This window comes from Bombina bombina, chromosome 2 (assembly GCF_027579735.1).
Source record: "Bombina bombina isolate aBomBom1 chromosome 2, aBomBom1.pri, whole genome shotgun sequence".
NCBI lineage: Eukaryota > Metazoa > Chordata > Amphibia > Anura > Bombinatoridae > Bombina > Bombina bombina.
The window spans coordinates 1,419,350,872-1,419,372,207 of record NC_069500.1 but is presented as its reverse complement, the minus strand read 5'-3'; the positions used below and the strand labels follow the sequence as shown (position 1 = coordinate 1,419,372,207).

The following is a 21,336-nucleotide window of genomic DNA, read 5'->3' as shown; positions in this document are numbered from 1 at the left end:
GACCAGAAGCATAAAGATTGTGACCATAAGTATAAATATTGTGACCAGAAGATTGTGACCCGAAGCATAAAGATTGTGATCAGAAGTATAAAGAGTTTGACCAGAAGCATAAAGATTGTGACCAGAAGTATAAAGATTGTGACCAGAAGTTTAAAGATTGTGATCAGAAGATTGTGACCCGAAGCATAAAGATTGTGACCAGAAGTATAAAGAGTTTGACCAGAAGCATAAAGAGTGTGACCAGAAGCATAAAGATTGTGACCAGAAGCATAAAGATTGTGACCAGAAGCTTAAAGATTGTGATCAGAAGATTGTGATCACAAGCATAAAGATTGTGACCAGAAGTATAAAGATTGTGACCAGAAGTATAAAGATTGTGACCAGAAGCATAAAGATTGTGACCAGAAGCATAAAGATTGTGACCAGAAGTATAAAGATTGTGACCCGAAGCATAAAGATTGTGACCAGAAGCATAAAGATTGTGACCAGAAGCATAAAGATTGTGACCAGAAGCATAAAGATTGTGACCAGAAGCATAAAGATTGTGACCCGAAGCATAAAGATTGTGACCCGAAGCATAAAGATTGTGACCAGAAGCATAAAGATTTTGACCAGAAGCATAAAGATTTTGACCAGAAGCATAAAGATTTTGACCAGAAGCATAAAGATTTTGACCAAAAGTATAAAGATTGTGACCAAAAGTATAAAGATTGTGACCAAAAGTATAAAGATTGTGACCAGAAGCATAAAGATTGTGACCAGAAGTATAAAGATTGTGACTAGACGTATAAAGATTGTGACCAGAAGCATAAAGATTGTGACCAGAAGCATAAAGATTGTGATCAGAAGCATAAAGATTGTGACCCGAAGCATAAAGATTGTGATTAAAATTTTAAACTATATAAATCTAACAAAATAGTTGTCTGGTAAGGCTGGAATATATCTCCATGGTTCCAAATCCCCGGTCTGTGATAATGTCTCACTATTTTTGTTAAATGATAGGAAAGTCGAAATTAAACTTGCATGATTCATATAGAGCCAGTTATTTTAAGACACTTTTAAATTTACTTCTATTTTCAAATGTGCTTTGTTCTCTTAGTATCCCTTGTAGAAAAAGAATATGCACACTAGTGGGAGCTAGCTGCTAATTGGTGCCTGCACACATTTGTCTTGTGTGATTGGCTAACTAGATGTGTTCAGCTAGCTGCCAGTAGTGCAATCCTTCAGCAATGGATAACAAGAGAATGAAGCAAATTTTATAATAGAAGTAAATTGGAAAGTTGGTTGCAATTATATTTTCTATCCAAATCATAAAAAAACGTTTTTGGTTTTTTTGTACCTTTAAGAAGCCCGTTTACTTTTTGGCAGACAGTTGGAGTGTATATTAGGCAGTTTACGGTACCTTTTCTTCCAGCAAGCAGCTCTCATTGTAAAAATCAGCCATAGCTCAGCCGCTGTGCACAAATATAAACTGGTGATTCTACACAAGCTAAAGACCAGCGCTCGTGGCCCCTTGTACAAACAACCTCTGTCACCTGCAAAGGTAAAGAAGTGTGTCATTGTAAGTAAACGTCACATAGAGAAGGGACCATGGCAATATGTTATACCGGACTGCACGGACACTAGGCCATCTATTTATAAGTAAATGAGTAATGAGTTTAACCCCAAACCTATTCATACATTTTAGCATATTAGAGTAAAAACAGTTTCTGTTTTTTATGATATTTTTATACAGTTCCTCTCACATTCTCCCTACTTTATATGTTACTATTATTTGGCTCTTATCTGTAGAACACTACTGTAGCGTTGCTGTCCTTACATAACTTGTATAGGTGAACTTAGGACACAGAAAGGATTGCTTGTTGGAGCACCAGCACATAAACTAATATGGGGCTGATACAGAGTGTGGGATAATATTTATGTTACATAGATTTTCTTCTTTCAGTATGTGACAGTGTAATCTATCAATAGAAAAACATTTATTTATTGAAACTCAGTTAAAAACATAAGAAAAATAGATAAAAGGGAACATATAGTGCCAGATTATGAGCGGAGCATTAAGTAAGTGGATTGCGCTCATATTATGAGTTGAAAGTAAATTGTTTTTGCTCTTGTAGTAACCCAACAAGCGCACAAATCCAAAATGAAATTATTGCGTGCGGGTTCACATATTCCCCTATAGAAGTCAAAGGAGACAAAAAGTAGGGGATAATATATATATATATATATATATATATATATATATATATATATATATATATATATATATATATATATAAATAAATAAATATGTACATACACACGATTATATATATTATAGAAGAAATGAGCGAGTAGTATATACACCACTTATAAACCTCACGGTGCCTCCCTCTTAACAAATTATATCATACTAAAAAAAGAGAGAGAAATATTAGAGAATACAATAATCCTCTAAAAAAGAAAGGGAATAAAAACAGCACACATATGAGGTGAATTCAACAATTTATTAAACTCATATAACATTTACAAAAGAAGTTTACCCAAACATGCCCTGCCATCTCAAAAACGCAAAACGCAAAAACATGCAACCACACCACTGTATACAAATTAAACCAGAACTACATCTCATAACAATATAATACAAGCCTGTATAATTAAATCACACAATTAGTACCATTTCCTGTATCGGATAGCTATAAAATCCAAAACAGGTAGAGCTCTAATATATCACCTATACATGCAGAGGTAAAGTAACACCACAGCGCTGCATAAATATGTATCTATATATGTATATTCTATATCAGTCACATATAGCAGAGTGCAGGTAATAAAACATCAAATGAATTGTATCTAGAATCACAGGCATACATAGCCTTGCTTAAACAAACGGCAGGATATAATACAGATGAAAATATCCTCCTATAAATCCAATTTATAATAACCTGTGATCACAGAGTAAATGTATACAGTTAGAAACAAGACAGAGAAACATACACACGAGCAAGCAAGCAAATATAAAGTTCATGCAATGCTAACAAAAGTTCATTCACCTCCTCCCTATAGTGAATGTAGAAGTGGGAGGGTTCAGCCTCCAAAAATCACCTGATTGGACAGGCCGTGCTGTTAGCAAGACAAAGCAATCTTCATACTGAATACAATGTATCCGTTTGAACAAAAAGATATACTTTAAGCAAATGATTGCAACATTAGGCGTATGTGGGATACATATCTGATCTTACCATAGATGTACCAAGCAGGCCATTCTGCTGCACCATGTGTTCACACAGATAATAAACAACGCCTCACACTGGGTATTTTGTTTGCAAATGTAAACATCTTCATAAAGGATATTATATACCCGTTCTTACCAAAAGATGTACCTTAGGCAGCAAATTGCATAATGAGCAAATACAGAGTATACAGGTGATCTTACCACAGATGTACCAAACTTTATATAGAAAGCTATCAGTTCCACTCCACTTTATATTCACACAGGTAGTGAGCTACGCCTCACACTTAGTACTTTGTATGCTTTCTTACCAAGATGTACGTACCAATAACGTGCTATACAAACAATAATCCACATCAAGGATTGTATTATCGTGCATGCATAGGGTATAGCATAGGTCTTACCATAGATGTACCATTCATTCTATGTCATGCAGTCCATTCTGTTCCAAAATTGCCATACAGAAGGAAAGTTACAGCATTCAACACGCTGAGCTCAGTGCATCTGGTCTCTCCACAGGTGCATCCAATCAGCAGGATAACACCTCTAGACCTACAAATCACAAAACTGTGCAATCTTACCACAGATGTACCATTTAGAGCACAGCAGTGCATACGCTTTGTTAACTTCATGCAGAGTTGCTCACACTGTTACAAACCAATGAGAGTTTGTAGTAGTAAAAAAAAAAGAGAGTAGTTCACACATAGAATATTATGAAGTATAGTCAACTCTTCTCCATGATAAAACACACACAAGTGCCAACGCACATTTCACCTCCACAGTAACATTTTTCATGGGCTCATCAGGGCATACCTTTCAATCATAGGACCTCCTCCTTATAAAGCACCTGATGGTAACCAATTGGCCAGCCAATATCTGCTATTTCTTATTTTCTTAAAGGGGCAGGTCAATCAACCTGATTAATACAAACATATTTTATTGCCCTTTCTCCAAAACAAACTTAAATGTATATACAGATATCACTTATTGGAGTACTACAACATAGCCATTCACATATAATTCCTTAAGGAACAGCCACAATGTACTCCAATGATTTAGGTTTTACATTTCCACTCACTCACCATAACGTTCACCAAACCGGACAACCTGCTAAACTTATCTATAGCTTAATATGCTTAAACTCTATTTAGCACTTCACAATTTACTTATATTTTTTACTTATTTTTGCATTTTTCTTTTTTGCTCTTTATCCTTCAACAAACGACACATAAGTTTCAATACATATCTTTCTAATCATGCGCTAAAGACATATTTATCTATAGCCTAATATGTCTAAACGCTCCTACAATCTCACAACTCCTTTTCAAGACCCTAGTTGTTGTCCTTCAACAAAGGACAACAAGTATCAATATACTAATAACTGTACAAAAGAACTTCAATTTATCATTTAGGCCTACAGGGAAAATGCTTAAACTCTATTTAGCATCTCACATTTTTTATATATATATTTCTCTTGTAAGGTGTATCCAGTCCACGGGTTCATCCATTACTTGTGGGATATTCTCCTTCCCAACAGGAAGTTGCAAGAGGACACCCACAGCAGAGCTGTCTATATAGCTTCTCCCCTAACTGCCACCCCCAGTCATTCTCTTGCAACTCTCAACAAGAAAGGAAGTATCAAGAGATATGTGGTGGCTTAGTGTAGTTTTACCTTCAATCAAGAGTTTGTTATTTTTAGACGGTAACGGCGTTGTACTGTTTTTCTCTCAGGCAGAAATTAGAAGAAGAATTCTGCCTGGAGGTCCATTGCTGTTCTCACACATAACTGATGAATATGGGAAAACTTCAGTTGGGGGAACGGTCTGCAGATTACCTGCTTTGAGGTATGTTCAGTATTTTTATTTCTAGAGAGATGAATAAGTTCTAGAAAATGCTGACAGAGCCTTGTGTATTTGAGGTAAGCCTGATGCAGTGATTTAACAGCGACTGGGATCATGCTTACATAACAGGGTAATATTCATGTTAATATTAATATTGCTTAGTGACAAAACGTTTACATGATTTCATAAAATAGGACGTTTTTTCTCTGAGGGAGATAATTCTTTATTTGGGGCCTAGTTTCCACATGGCTAATCAGATACTCCTAGGAGTACTTTCTTAAGGCCCCTCTGGCATCCAGTACATGGTGGGAGGGGCCTATTTTAGCGCTCTAACTGCGCAGTTTTAATACAGAATGAGACATCCAGCTTCCCTAGAAGAGTCCTCTGGCATCTGAGAACAATTTCAAAGGGGTTTATTTCTGCACAAAATCGTATTTAAGGGCAGGTAGGAGCCTCAGCAGAGTTGTGGCAGGGTGCTCAATTGATTTTTAACGTTTTTTAACGTTTTTCAATCCGGTTTGGGGCCTAAGGGGTTAATCATCCATTTGCAAGGGGGTGCAATGCTGCTTTAGTCCCTTATTCACACTGTAAAAATTTCAAAGATTTTACTGTATTTTTTCACTGTTTTGCAGTTTAAGTGCTAGTTTTTTTTCTCTTAAAGGCACAGTAACGTTTTTGTTTAATTGCTGTTTCACCTTTATTAAAGTGTTTTCCAAGCTTGCTTGTCTCATTACTAGTCTGTTAAACATGTCTGACATAAAGGAAACTCCTTGTTCAATATGTTTGGAAGCCATTGTGGAACCCCCTCTTAGAATGTGTACCAAATGTACTGAAATTTCTATAAACTATAAAGACCATATTATGGCGCTTAAAGATTTATCTCCAGGGGATTCTCTGACTGAAAAGAGGGAGATTATGCCATCTAACTCTCCCCATGTGTCAGAACCTATAACTCCCGCTCAAGTGATGCCAAGTACATCTAGTGCGTCTAATTCTTTTACCTTACAGGACATGGCGGCGGTTATGAATGCTACCCTCACAGAGGTATTCTCCAAACTGCCAGGGCTACAAGGAAAGCGAGACAGCTCTGGGGCTAGAATTAATACAGAGCTTTCTGACGCTTTATTGCCTGTGTCCGATATACCCTCACAATGCTCAGAAGCCGAGGCAGGTGAGCTTCTATCTGTGGGTGACTTTTCAGACTCAGGGAAGGCGTTGCTTCAGTCTGATTCTGAGATGACAGCGTTTAAATTTAAGCTTGAGCACCTCCACTTATTGCTTAAGGAGGTTTTAGCGACTCTGGATGACTGTGACCCCATTGTGGTTCCAGAGAAATTGTGTAAAATGGACAAATACTTTGCAGTACCTGTTTACACCGATGTTTTTCCAGTCCCTAAGAGGTTTTTGGAAATTATTACTAAGGAATGGGATAGACCAGGTGTGCCGTTCTTTCCCCCTCCTGCTTTTAAAAAGATGTTTCCCATAGATGCCACCATACGGGACTCGTGGCAGACGGTTCCTAGGGTGGAGGGAGCAGTCTCCACCCTAGCTAAGCATACAACTATCCCCGTCGAGGACAGTTGTGCTTTTTCCTTAAGAAAATTTTTATGCATCAAGGTTTTATTCTCCAGCCTCTTGCATGCATTGCCCCAGTTACTGCTGCAGCGGCTTTTTGGTTTGAGTCTCTTGAGGAGGCTCTACAGGTGGAGACCCCATTAGACGATATTCTAGACAGTATTAAAGCTCTTAAGTTAGCTAACTCCTTTATTTCTGACGCCATTTTTCATTTAGCCAAGCTAACGGCTAAGAATTCAGGTTTTGCCATTTTGGCGCGTAGGGCGCTATGGCTTAAGTCCTGGTCAGCAGACGTTACTTCAAAGTCTAAGCTTCTTAACATCCCCTTCAAGGGACAGACCCTATTTGGGCCCGGTCTGAAGGAGATCATTTCTGATATTACTGGAGGAAAAGGTCACGCCCTTCCTCAGGATAGGTCCAATAAGTTAAGGACCAAACAGAATAATTTTCGTTCCTTTCGAAACTTCAAGAGTGGCACAGCTTCAGTTTCCTCTAATGGAAAACAAGAGGGAAATTTCTCCCAGCCCAAACCAGTCTGGAGACCTAACCAGGCTTGGAACAAGGGGAAGCAGGCCAAGAAACCTGCGGCTGCCTCTAAGACAGCATGAAGGAGTAGCCCCCGATCCGGGACCGGATCTAGTGGGGGGCAGACTCTCTCTCTTTGCTCAGGCTTGGGCAAGAGATGTCCAGGATCCCTGGGCATTAGAGATTGTTTCCCAGGGATATCTTCTGGACTTCAAAGCTTCATCTCCAAAGGGGAGATTTCATCTCTCACAATTATCTGTAAACCAGATAAAGAGTGAGGCATTCTTACATTGTGTTCAAGACCTGCTGGTTATGGGAGTGATCCACCCAGTTCCAAGGGAGGAACAGGGGCAGGGCTTCTATTCAAATCTCTTTCTAGTTCCCAAAAAAGAGGGAACTTTCAGACCAATCTTGGATCTCAAGATCCTAAATTTCTCAGGGTCCCATCCTTCAAGATGGAGACTATCCGAACCATCCTCCCTATGATCCAGGAGGGTCAATATATGACTACCGTGGACTTAAAGGATGCTTATCTCCACATTCCGATTCACAGAGATCATCATCAGTTCCTCAGGTTCGCCTTATTAGACAGGCATTACCAGTTTGTGGCTCTTCCCTTCGGGTTAGCCACGGCACCAAGAATCTTTACGAAGGTTCTAGGGTCCCTACTGGCGGTTCTAAGGCCACGGGGCATAGCGGTGGCTCCTTACCTAGACAACATTCTGATTCAGGCGTCGACTTTTCAAATCGCCAAGTCCCATACGGACATTGTTCTGGCCTTTCTGAGGTCTCACGGGTGGAAGGTGAACGAGGAAAAGAGTTCTCTCTCCCCTCTCACAAGAGTTTCCTTCCTAGGAACACTGATAGATTCAGTAGAAATGAACATTTTTCTGACAGAGGTCAGGTTATCAAAGATTCTAACTTCCTGCCGTGCTCTTTATTCCACTTCTCGGCCATCAGTGGCTCAGTGTATGGAAGTAATTGGCCTAATAGTAGCGGCAATGGACATAGTTCCGTTTGCCCGCCTACATCTCAGACCACTGCAACTTTGCATGCTCAATCAGTGGAATGGGGATTACACAGATTTGTCCCCTCTGCTAAATCTGGATCAAGAGACCAGGGATTCTCTTCTCTGGTGGTTCTCTCAGGTTCATCTGTCCAGGGGAATGAGTTTCCGCATGCCAGAGTGGACTATAGTCACGACAGATGCCAGCCTTCTGGGCTGGGGCGCAGTCTGGAACTCCCTGAAGGCTCAGTGTTCGTGGACTCAGGAGGAAGCCCTCCTTCCGATAAACATTCTGGAACTGAGAGCGATATTCAATGCTCTTCAGGCTTGGCCTCAGCTAGCTGCAGTCAGGTTCATCAGATTTCAGTCGGACAATATCACAACTGTACTTTGGATCTTCCAACACCGCTTGACCCGACAAATACAGCAGGATACCAGCAGCATTCTTACAAAGAACTAACGGCTCTATGCATATTGGACTATGAACAATAAAAGTAAGAATTTTTTTACTATTTAAATTGTTTTTGCAAAAGTCTATATTTCAAATGTTCTAAGAGGACTTTTTACATTGGGTATAATGTTTTAAGGCCGTTGTGTGTGTGTATATATATATATATATATATATATATATATATATATATATATATATAATACTGCTGATAGGGATATTTAAATACAGGTGGCCCTCGTTTTACAATGGTTCAATTTACACCGTTTCAGAATAACAACCTTTTTTTCCAGTCATGTGACTGCTATTGGAAAGCATTGAGAAGCAGTGCATTTATTAAAATAGCCAGTAGGTGGAGCTGTCCGCATGTGTTGCCGCAAAGCCAAGCAAGCTGAAATTAATCAGTTTAACCAGACCTGAGCTATCGAGAAGATTTCAAAGGAACAAGATCTTCCTGTCTATAAATCAGTCCAGATTGGAATGCATAGAAAGAACTGTTTGCATAAAAATGCAAGTGAAGTCTGTGTTGTGTGATTATTGTATTAGGTTTATAATGCTGTGTAGCAAATGTTTTTGTTCATTTAACTTAGTTTAATTATATATTCTGTGTTGTGTGATTATTTTATTAGGTTTATAATGCTGTTTAGCATTTAAAGTCTTCATTTCAAAGCTTTAAAAATAATGTATTAATGTTACTTATGACAATTTTGATAGGGGCCTGGAACCTATCTCCTCACTTCCCATTGAATTACATTATAAACTGGGTTTCAATTTACAACGGTTTCGATTTACAACCATTCCTTCTGGAACCTAACCCCGGCGTAAACTGAGGGCTACCTGTACCCGCCAGATATTTAAAAGTTATTCTATAACCTGACACCTGTAAATCCTAACCGCTCACATAGCAGACATGGCAGGTGTAAACACTGAAGCTAGTAATCAAGCACAGATTGACCTTCCTAATGATGAAATAGAAAATGATGAAACAGAGCAAACTTCATGGAATATTCGATATCAGCATGCAGTTTTTGATATAAAAACATGACAGTTATTTTTTGATAAAATCTTTGCTAAAGAGTTGGAGATGGAACAAAAAGATCAGCAGGACATTAAAAAATCTTTTAAAAATTTGGAACATATGTTATGCACAGATTTAAGACTCATGTGGGATTTCATAGCTTTTCAGAAATACAGGGATTGTAAACGTATTCCTAGAGGCCTACGAATAAAAAAGTACCCCTCATTTGAATTTGATGACCAACAGGATCTAGAGGATTGGAATATGGCACTCACTGAGTGCTCCCTAAAGCTAATAGACATCCTTATAAGGGTTAAAGAAAAGAAACGTATGAAACCGGCTGACACTTTAAAATCAGCTAAAGAGGGTCTGAAAAATTATGAAAAAAATACAAAATTTATCACATACAAAAACAAAATGGATGAGTCCCTAGATAAATTTGATGAAGAGCAGGCTGCAAGAAAAGGCAAAAAGTTCCTGCGTGATAAAGAGGACTATGAACAAGATCATGTATATAACTGGGCAGCCGTACGCAGACAAAATTTACACAGAAGATATACAAATGCCAATCAAAAGGGCAATAAAAATTCTGGAAATAAAAATCAGAATGTGATACAACAGGATGGGGGACAACCGAAATCCATATTAAAAAAGAAAGAGAATAAGAAAGTGGTGTTCAGTACCGATGAGGGAGAATCCACAGACTCAGAAGCAAGTGACAGGAGTACCAGTGTTTCTACCAGCTCCTTCTGTCTCCCCATCCCTCTCTTCCTCTTTTTTACAGGAATCTTTAATGGAGGATGCAGACGAGGAACCGCAGATGACCAAACCATAGACAAGAAGAAATCCTCAAAGATATAAAAAAAACAAAGAAGAAGGAGACGGTGGAAAAACAAAAGGAGAAGAAAAGAGCAAGAAAAAGAAGGGACATTGATTCCAGATTATAGTCCTAATGAGGTTCTATCTACTGATAGCTATGACACACAAGGACTTAATATTGTTAACATATCAGATTATATTCTTAGTGACAATGAAAGAAATGTTCTTTTAAGAGGTTTGGGATTTGCACCAACTAGAAATTTCTCAGGGTTTTCCACACTACTGGATATTAATAAATTCGTGCGCAAGTTAACCTTGAAAAGGTATTTTGCACTTAATAAACAAAGTGAAGCTATGACTCCAAGTAGTGTGGCACACCCTCAGAGATTTAATAAAAAAAGCACATTGATTTTGAAGAAGCATGCACACTTACCACTTTGGTTAACTTGTATAGTGATGATAATCAACAATATCAATCATCCATTTTTCCTAAACCAAAAAAACATCATTCTAACTTTTATCCTACTAACTACAGGGGACCATTCATTAATGCATTTCAAAAGGCTGTGCAAATGGATATTCTTGTTTTAGAGGATGGTATTGTAGCTAATGCTGCCTCCCGTAATCTGACTGCTAATGAGCATAGAGCTATTAAATCCTTGCAGGATAATAATAATATTGTCATAAGCAATTCAGATAAGGGAGGCAGCATAGTTATTATGAATAAGCAAAATTATTTTGATGAAGCTTATAGACAACTTCTGAATGATAGGACATATCAAAAACTAGATAGGAATCCAACACTAATCTTTAAGAAAGAATTAGAAAAACTAGTTAAAGATGGTATATTGTTGGGTATCTTTGATGAAGGAGATGTCACTGTATTAGTACCAGATAACCCTATTTGTCCCATATTCCATCACGTACCTAAGATCCACAAAGATGCGAGGTGTCCTCCAGGTAGACCAATTGTGGCAGGAATCGGCTCATTATTTGAGCCTTTATCAGAATGGCTGGATTCCATTTTACAACCAATTGCAATGTCACAGTTGAGCTACCTGCAGGACACCTCGCACCTCCTATTAACATTGGAGGATATACAATGGCATTCAAATATTTCATGGGGTGTTATAGATATAGCTTCCCTTTACACCTCCATTCCTCAGGGTCAGGGTATCAAAGCTGTAAAGTATTTCATGCAGAGAGACTCACTCTATACTCCTGCAGAAATAGATTATATCTGTGAGGTGTTAAAGTTCTTATTGTCACACAACTATTTTTTGTTCGATAATAAATATTTTATTCAAACTTGTGGTACGGCGATGGGGGCAAAATTTGCCCCCTCGTTTGCCAATATCTACGTAGCATGGTGGGAACAATTATATCTATATACACCTAGCAATGTTTGGAGTGACAAAATAGCACTTTATGTACGCTATATAGATGATCTGCTTTTCATATTCAATATTCCTTTTAATGAAAATATCTTTAGTGAATTTCTATCATACTGTGACAATAATGAAATGAACCTTAAGTTTACAGGAGAATATAATTTGGAACAAGTGAACTATTTAGCAGTGGCGTCACTAGGGTTGGTGTCACCCGGTGCGGTAAGTTATGGTGTCACCCCCCCCCCAGAAAGCAGACACACACAAAAACACAGGCACACACACATACAAACACTCAGACACACTTAAAAACATACTCAGATGCACACACAAACACTCGGAAACACACTCAGACACACACACAAAAAAACACACACAAAAACACTGAGACACACACACACAAATACTCTGACACACACACACACACACTCAGACACACATACACACACACACACACAAAAACTCAGACACACACATACAAAATATGTAAACTGCACTGCATTAATTATAAAGCGCATGCCTAGAGCTGCTCCCTGGCTCAGCAGAGCATCAAATGAAAGATAAACAGAGCACTCTAAAAATAAATCACTGAAGAAAAGGTTTAGGCGCAAACTATGAAAATTCTGCTCTCTGACTCTGTTCCAAGCCTGTCAGTGCACAGCCCCGGGCCGCGTGTCTACCGCTTCTTATGGCCAATCACCTCTGCACTCTGCCCACCCACAGACACCCGCCCGCCCTCCTACCTGTTCAGTGTGCACTTAGTGTACCGTAACCGTAATGGTCTGGTGGGCATCATACGTGGCTCCTTCACTTTAAAGACAGTGTCAAACAGTCATGCGGTCAGGTGCCAGGCATCCCCTCATGATTTGCCAGTTCCCGTTTAGAGAGACAGCACAGCAGTGAGTGACTCCACTGCTCCACATGTCACTGAGCAGTGAGCACAGATAGGCAGGCAGGTTTAGGCTAGCAGCGCAACTTTGCAAGCCCCATGGCATGCCCACAACATTCATAGCGAAATTGGGAAGGGGAGAAGCAAAGTACAAACAAGCAAAAGCAGCCGGGAAAACTATTTGTTGAAATTGCAGCACTGGCTCAAGGGGCAAAAAAATTGTGTGTCTACAACTTCCCCAGTCCCACCAATGTTCACAAATGCCAGCCCCTCTAATAAAAAAAAAATCTATGCATCTCAACATTGTGGCCTAGATTTAGAGTTTGGCGGTAGCCGTGAAAACCAGCGTTAGAGGCTCCTACCGCTGGTTTTAGGCTACAGCCGGTATTTGGAGTCAGTCAGGAAAGGGTCTAACGCTCACTTTCCAGCCGCGACTTTTCCATACCGCAGATCCCCTTACATCAATTGCGTATCCTATCTTTTCAATGGGATCTTTCTAACTCCGGTATTTAGAGTCGTGTCTGAAGTGAGCGTTAGAAATCTAACGACAAAACTCCAGACGCAGAAAAAAGTCAGTAGTTAAGAGAATTCTGGGCTAACGCCCGTTTATAAAGCTCTTAACTACTGTGCTCTAAAGTACACTAACACCCATAAACTACCTATGTACCCCTAAACCGAGGTCCCCTCACATCGCCGCCACTCGATTAAATTTTTTAACCCCTAATCTGCCGACCGCCACCTACGTTATACTTATGTACCCTAATCTGCTGCCCCTAACACCGCCGACCCCTATATTATATTTATTAACCCCTAACCTGCCCCCCACAACGTCGCCGCCAGCTACCTACACTTATTAACCCCTAACCTGCCGAGCAGATCTCACCGCTACTATAATAAAGTTATTAACCCCTAATCCGCCTCACTCCCGCCTCAATAACCCTATAATAAATAGTATTAACCCCTAATCTGCCCTCCCTAACATCGCCGACACCTAACTTCAATTATTAACCCCTAATCTGCCGACTGAATCTCGCCGCTATTCTAATAAATGGATTAACCCCTAAAGCTATGTCTAACCCTAACACTAACACCCCCCTAAGTTAAATATAATTTAAATCTAACAAAATAAATTAACTCTTATTAAATAAATTATTCCTATTTAAAGCTAAATACTTACCTGTAAAATAAATCCTAATATAGCTACAATATAAATTATAATTATATTATAGCTATTTTAGGATTTATATTTATTTTACAGGTAACTTTGTATTTATTTTAACCAGGTACAATAGCTATTAAATAGTTAAGAACTATTTAATAGCTAAAATAGTTAAAATAATTACAAAATTACCTGTAAAATAAATCCTAACCTAAGTTACAATTAAACCTAACACTACACTATCAATAAATTAATTAAATACAATACCTACAAATAAATACAATTATATAAACTAACTAAAGTAGAAAAAATAAAAAAGAACTAAGTTACAAAAAATAAAAAAATATTTACAAACATTAGAAAAATATTACAACAATTTTAAACTAATTACACCTACTCTAAGCCCCCTAATAAAATAACAAAGACCCCCAAAATAAAAAAATGCCCTACCCTATTCTAAATTACAAAAGTTCAAAGCTCTTTTACCTTACCAGCCCTGAACAGGGCCCTTTGCGGGGCATGCTCCAAAGAATTCAGCTCTTTTCCCTGTAAAAAAAACACATACAATACCCCCCCCAACATTACAACCCACCACCCACATACCCCTAATCTAACCCAAAAGCCCCTTAAATAAACCTAACACTAAGCCCCTGAAGATCTTCCTACCTTATGTTCACCATACCAGGTTCACCGATCGATCCAGAAGAGCTCCTCCAATGTCTTGATCCAAGCCCAAGCGGGGGCTGAAGAGGTCCATGATCCGGCTGAAGTCTTCATCCAAGCGGGAGCTGAAGAGGTCCATGATCCGGCTGAAGTCTTCATCCAAGCGGGAGCTGAAGAGGTCCATGATCCGGCTGAAGTCTTCTATCAACGGCATCTTCAATCTTCTTTCTTCAGGATCGGTGTTCATCCCGCCGACGCGGAACATCCATCTTCACCGACGACTTCCCGACGAATGACGGTTCCTTTAAGGGACGTCATCAGAGATGGCGTCCCTCAAATTCCGATTGGCTGATAGGATTCTATCCAGCCAATCGGAATTAAGGTAGGAATATTCTGATTGGCTGATGGAATCAGCCAATCAGAATCAAGTTCAATCCAATTGGCTGATCCGATCAGCCAATCAGATTGAGCTCGCATTCTATTGGCTGATCGGAACAGCCAATAGAATGCGAGCTCAATCTGATTGGCTGATCGGATCGGCCAATCGGATTGAACTTGATTCTGATTGGCTGATTCCATCAGCCAATCAGAATATTCCTACCTTAATTCCGATTGGCTGATAGAATCCTATCAGCCAATTGGAATTCGAGGGATGCCATCTTGGATGACGTCCCTTAAAGGAACCGTCATTCGTCAGGAAGTCGTCGGTGAAGATGGATGTTCCGCGTCAGCGGGATGAACACGGATCCTGAAGAAAGAAGATTGAAGATGCCGTTGATAGAAGACTTCAGCCGGATCATGGACCTCTTCAGCTCCCGCTTGGATGAAGACTTCAGCCGGATCAAGGACCTCTTCAGCCCCCCGCTTGGGCTTGGATCAGGACATCGGAGGAGCTCTTCTGGATCGATCGGTGAACCTGGTATGGTGAAGATAAGGTAGAAAGATCTTCAGGGGCTTAGTGTTAGGTTTATTTAAGGGGGGTTTGGGTTAGATTAGGGGTATGTGGGTGGTGGGTTGTATTGTTGGGGGGGTATTGTATGTGTTTTTCTACAGGCAAAAGAGCTGAATATCTTTGGGGCATGCCCCGCAAAGGGCCCTGTTCAGGGCTGGTAAGGTAAAAGAGCTTTGAACTTTTAAAATTTAGAATAGGGTAGGGCATTTTTTTATTTTGGGGGTCTTTGTTATTTTATTAGGGGGCTTAGAGTAGGTGTAATTAGTTTAAAATTGTTGTAATTTTTTTCTAATGTTTGTAAATATTTTTTTATTTTTTGTAACTTAGTTCTTTTTTATTTTTTGTACTTTAGTTAGTTTATTTAATTGTATTTATTTGTAGGAGTTGTATTTAATTAATTTATTGATAGTGTAGTGTTAGGTTTAATTGTAGGTAATTGTACAGGGAGTGCAGAATTATTAGGCAAATTAGTATTTTGACCACATCATCCTCTTTATGCATGTTGTCTTACTCCAAGCTGTATAGGCTTGAAAGCCTACTACCAATTAAGCATATTAGGTGATGTGCATCTCTGTAATGAGAAGGGGTGTGGTCTAATGACATCAACACCCTATATCAGGTGTGCATAATTATTAGGCAACTTCCTTTCCTTTGGCAAAATGGGTCAAAAGAAGGACTTGACAGGCTCAGAAAACTCAAAAATAGTGAGATATCTTGCAGAGGGATGCAGCACTCTTAAAATTGCAAAGCTTCTGAAGCGTGATCATCGAACAATCAAGCGTTTCATTCAAAATAGTCAACAGGGTCGCAAGAAGCGTGTGGAAAAACCAAGGCGCAAAATAACTGCCCATGAACTGAGAAAAGTCAAGCGTGCAGCTGCCAAGATGCCACTTTCCACCAGTTTGGCCATATTTCAGAGCTGCAACATCACTGGAGTGCCCAAAAGCACAAGGTGTGCAATACTCAGAGACATGGCCAAGGTAAGAAAGGCTGAAAGACGACCACCACTGAACAAGACACAAAAGCTGAAACATCAAGACTGGGCCAAGAAATATCTCAAGACTGATTTTTCTAAGGTTTTATGGACTGATGAAATGAGAGTGAGTCTTGATGGGCCAGATGGATGGGCCCGTGGCTGGATTGGTAAAGGGCAGAGAGCTCCAGTCCGACTCAGACGCCAGCAAGGTGGAGGTGGAGTACTGGTTTGGGCTGGTATCATCAAAGATGAGCTTGTGGGGCCTTTTCGGGTTGAGGATGGAGTCAAGCTCAACTCCCAGTCCTACTGCCAGTTTCTGGAAGACACCTTCTTCAAGCAGTGGTACAGGAAGAAGTCTGCATCCTTCAAGAAAAACATTATTTTCACGCAGGACAATGCTCCATCACACGCGTCCAAGTACTCCACAGCGTGGCTGGCAAGAAAGGGTATAAAAGAAGAAAATCTAATGACATGGCCTCCTTGTTCACCTGATCTGAACCCCATTGAGAACCTGTGGTCCATCATCAAATGTGAGATTTACAAGGAGGGAAAACAGTACACCTCTCTGAACAGTGTCTGGGAGGCTGTGGTTGCTGCTGCATGCAATGTTGATGGTGAACAGATCAAAACACTGACAGAATCCATGGATGGCAGGCTTTTGAGTGTCCTTGCAAAGAAAGGTGGCTATATTGGTCACTGATTTGTTTTTGTTTTGTTTTTGAATGTCAGAAATGTATATTTGTGAATTTTGAGATGTTATATTGGTTTCACTGGTAAAAATAAATAATTGAAATGGGTATATATTTGTTTTTTGTTAAGTTGCCTAATAATTATGCACAGTAATAGTCACCTGCACACACAGATATCCCCCTAAAATAGCTATAACTAAAAACAAACTAAAAACTACTTCCAAAACTATTCAGCTTTGATATTAATGAGTTTTTTGGGTTAATTGAGAACATGGTTGTTGTTCAATAATAAAATTAATCCTCAAAAATACAACTTGCCTAATAATTCTGCACTCCCTGTAGGTATTTAATTTAATTTATTTATTGATAGTGTAGTGTTAGGTTTAATTGTAACTTAGGTTAGGATTTTTTTTGCAGGTAATTTTGTAATTATTTTAACTATTTTAGCTATTAAATAGTTCTTAACTATTTAATAGCTATTGTACCTGGTTAAAATAAATACAAAGTTACCTGTAAAATAAATATTAATCCTAAAATAGCTATAATATAATTATAATTTATATTGTAGCTATATTAGGGTTTATTTTACAGGTAAGTATTTAGCTTTAAATAGGAATAATTTATTTAATAATAGTTAATTTATTTCGTTAGATTTAAATTATATTTAACTTAGGGGGTGTTAGTGTTAGGGTTAGACTTAGCTTTAGGGGTTAATACATTTATTAGAATAGCGGTGAGCTCCAGTCAGCAGATTAGGGGTTAATGTTTGAAGTTAGGTGTCGGCGATGTTAGGGAGGGCAGATTAGGGGTTAATACTATTAATTATAGGGTTATTGAGAGGGGAGTGAGGCGGATTAGGGGTTAATACATTTATTATAGTAGCGCTCAGGTCCGGTCGGTAGATTAGGGGTTAATAAATGTAGTTAGGTGGAGGCGACGTTGGGGGCGGCAGATTATGGGGTTAATAAATATAATATAGGGGTCGGCGATGTTAGGGCAGCAGATTAGGGGTACATTGGGATAATGTAGGTGGCGGGGGTGTACGGAGCGGCAGATTAGGGGTTAATAATAATATGCAGGGGTCAGCGATAGCGGGGGCGGCAGAATAGGGGTTAATAAGTGTAAGGTTAGGGGTGTTTAGACTCGGGGTTCATGTTAGGGTGTTAGGTGCAGACGTAGGAAGTGTTTCCCCATAGCAAACAATGGGGCTGCGTTAGGAGCTGAACGCGGCTCTTTTGCAGGTGTTAGGTTTTTTTTCAGCTCAAACAGCCCCATTGTTTTCTATGGGGGAATCGTGCACGAGCACGTTTTTGAAGCTGGCCGCGTCCGTAAGCAACTCTGGTTCGAGAGTTGCAGTGGCGGTAAATATGCCTGTACGCTCCCTTTTTGGAGCCTAACACAGCTATTCTGTGAACTCTCAATACCAGAGGTATTTAAAAGGTGCGGCCAGAAAAAAGCCAGCGTTAGCTATGTGGGTCGTTACCTACAAAACTCTAAATCTAGCTGTGTATTTCTTTGAATTTCAAAAATATTTAAAAAAAAAAAAAATTTTTTTTTGGTGTCACCCCCTGGAGGGTGTCACCCGGGTGTGCCCCCCCCCTAGTGAGGCCACTGCTATTTAGATCTGACACTTCTAATAAGAAATAATTCTATCATTACTAGAACATATAGAAAGCCTACTGCAGGCAATACCATTTTGTATGCAAAGTCACAGCATCCACAGCATTTAATCGACTCAATCCCCAAATCCCAATTTTTGAGGATTAGACGTAATACTAGGTCTGATGTAGTTTATGAGGAACAATCCATTGAATTAAGAAAAAGATTGGTTAAAAAAAAAAGGTTATAAACCTAAAAAAATGGAGAATGTGAGAAATACAGTCAAACATTTAGGCACTAATAATAATGTTAAACCACAGCATTTAGATACTGATTTTGATGAGGCTATTGTGTTTTCCACACCCTTTAGCCAACAATATAATCAAGTGGTGAAAATAATAAAAAAACATCTTAACCTATTAAAGCCAGATGAAACATTACAGCCATTTATCAAAAAAAATCTAAAACTTTGGCACAAACTTTGTCACCAAGTTTGGTAAAATCTGACACTACACTTCAACCAATTACATGGTTAAATATAAAAGGCAGTTTCAAATGTGGAGCAAGAAGTTGCTTAGCATGTCCTAATATCCTCCAGCAGGATTATTTTTTGTGTCAAGTTAATAAGAAGATTTATTCTATTGATTTCTATGCCAACTGTGGTGCAAAATGTGTCATATATCTACTTACTTGCAATCTTTGCTCTTTACAGTACGTAGGTAAAACGACCCGTACTGTGAGAACACGTTATAATGAACATGTAAGAGATGTAAAAAATTACAGCAAAGATTCTACAGTAGCAGATCATTTTAATAATATTCATTTAACAAACAAAGCTAGTCTGTCATTCCAAATTATAGACATTGCCAAAGTGCCACCTAGGGGTGGTAATAGGGATAAAATCCTAGAGAAAAAAGAACTCTATTGGATCTTAAAATTGTGCACACGTCTACCACATGGTATGAACCGAGAATGTGACATAAACTTTTTTATTGATACATAGTATTAATGTTATTGTTATGTCTCAATCATTATGTAAAGAATACTATATGTACTATATCATATAAAAGAGACACAATGTCTGGTTCTGTTTAGTCCTGGTAAATGTGCTTAGGCATTTTATGTCCTGCTAACAACAGTTTTGTAGTGTTGTAATGCAATTTAGATAATAATGCCTGATCACATTTTCGGGATCATATACTATGTCTGCTCTTGAGAAAAATGTGTTTTTTCAATCATGATTTATTTCATAAAATGTTGTTTTGCTCTGTAAATTTATATAAGTACTATGTTACGTCTTAGGAAGCTAAGGTCTATTCATATTTATACTCAATTTATCTAACAGCTAATATTATACAGTGTCACACTAGGATATTATTTTTACTGTTTTTCTCTGCTTAGACTAGAGGGGGTTAATATTTGTTACCTCCTAGGCCTATAAAGAGTTAGAGTATAGACATAGACGTCTATAGAAGTCTATGAGTAAGCGCACCTGGAGCCTGTCTGCATGTGTTGCTGTTTTTACTTGGAACTTTAATAAAGCATTGCATATGTTTTTACATTCAACGGTCTGGAGCAGTGCCTGCCTACTTTTTCTTTTTGTGCAATCCTTTGTGGTCTCATCCGCCGCTACCGGCTACGGCACTCCAGGAGGTCAGGTGAACTAGCCCTCTCAATTCATTCAGGGCTTCCGGCTCAAGCACAGTTTGTCAAGGTTGCGGTTCACTTCACGCTGTGGGGACAAGAAGCCCCTTGGCAATGTTGGAGGTTTCAAAGTTAATTCTATGGGCAGAGGTTCACTCTTGCCATCTCTCAGCTATCCATATCCTAGGAGTAGAGAACTGGGAGGTGGATTTTCTAAGTCGGCAGACTTTTCATCCGAGGTAGTGGGAGCTCCATACAGAGGTATTTGCCCAGCTGATTCAACTATGGGGCAAACCAGAAGTGGATCTGACAGCATCTCGTCAGAACGCCAAGCTTCCCTGTTACGGGTACAGGTCAAGGGATCCCCAGGCAGCGCTGATAGATGCTCTAGCAGTGCCCTGGTCCTTCAGCCTGGCTTATGTGTTTCCACCGTTTCCTCTGCTCCCTCGTCTGATTGCCAAGATCAAGCAGGAGAGAGCTTCAGTGATTTTAATAGCACCTGCGTGGCCACGCAGGACTTGGTATGCAGATCTGGTGGACATGTCATCCCTTCCACCATGGACTCTGCTGCTGAGGCAGGACCTTCTACTCCAAGGTCCATTCAAACATCCAAATCTAAATTCTCTGCGGCTGACTGCTTGGAGATTGAACGCTTGATTTTATCAAAACGTGGTTTCTCCGAGTCGGTCATTGATACCTTAATTCAGGCTCGAAAGCCTGTCACCAGGAAAATCTATCATAAGATATGGTGTAAATATCTTCATTGGTGTGAATCCAAGGGTTACTCATGGAGTAAAGTCAGGATTCCTAGAAGGATTGGAGAAGGGATTGTCAGCTAGTTCCTTAAAGGGACAGGTTTCTGCTCTGTCTATTCTTCTGCACAAGCGTCTGGCAGATGTTCCAAACGTTCAGGCGTTTTGTCAGGCTTTAATTA

General features: G+C 39.3%; 1 protein-coding gene across 1 annotated transcript in view; it reads left to right on the top strand.

Moving 5' to 3' along the window:
* Nucleotides 1-1,427: 1,427 nt before the first annotated feature.
* Nucleotides 1,428-21,336, top strand: part of LOC128648333 (probable N-acetyltransferase CML1) — a 62,067-nt gene continuing 42,158 nt past the window's right edge. The window contains exon 1 of the mRNA XM_053700938.1: nucleotides 1,428-1,543. The gene's annotated coding sequence lies outside the window, so the exon portion shown is untranslated. The remainder of the gene's footprint in view (nucleotides 1,544-21,336) is intronic.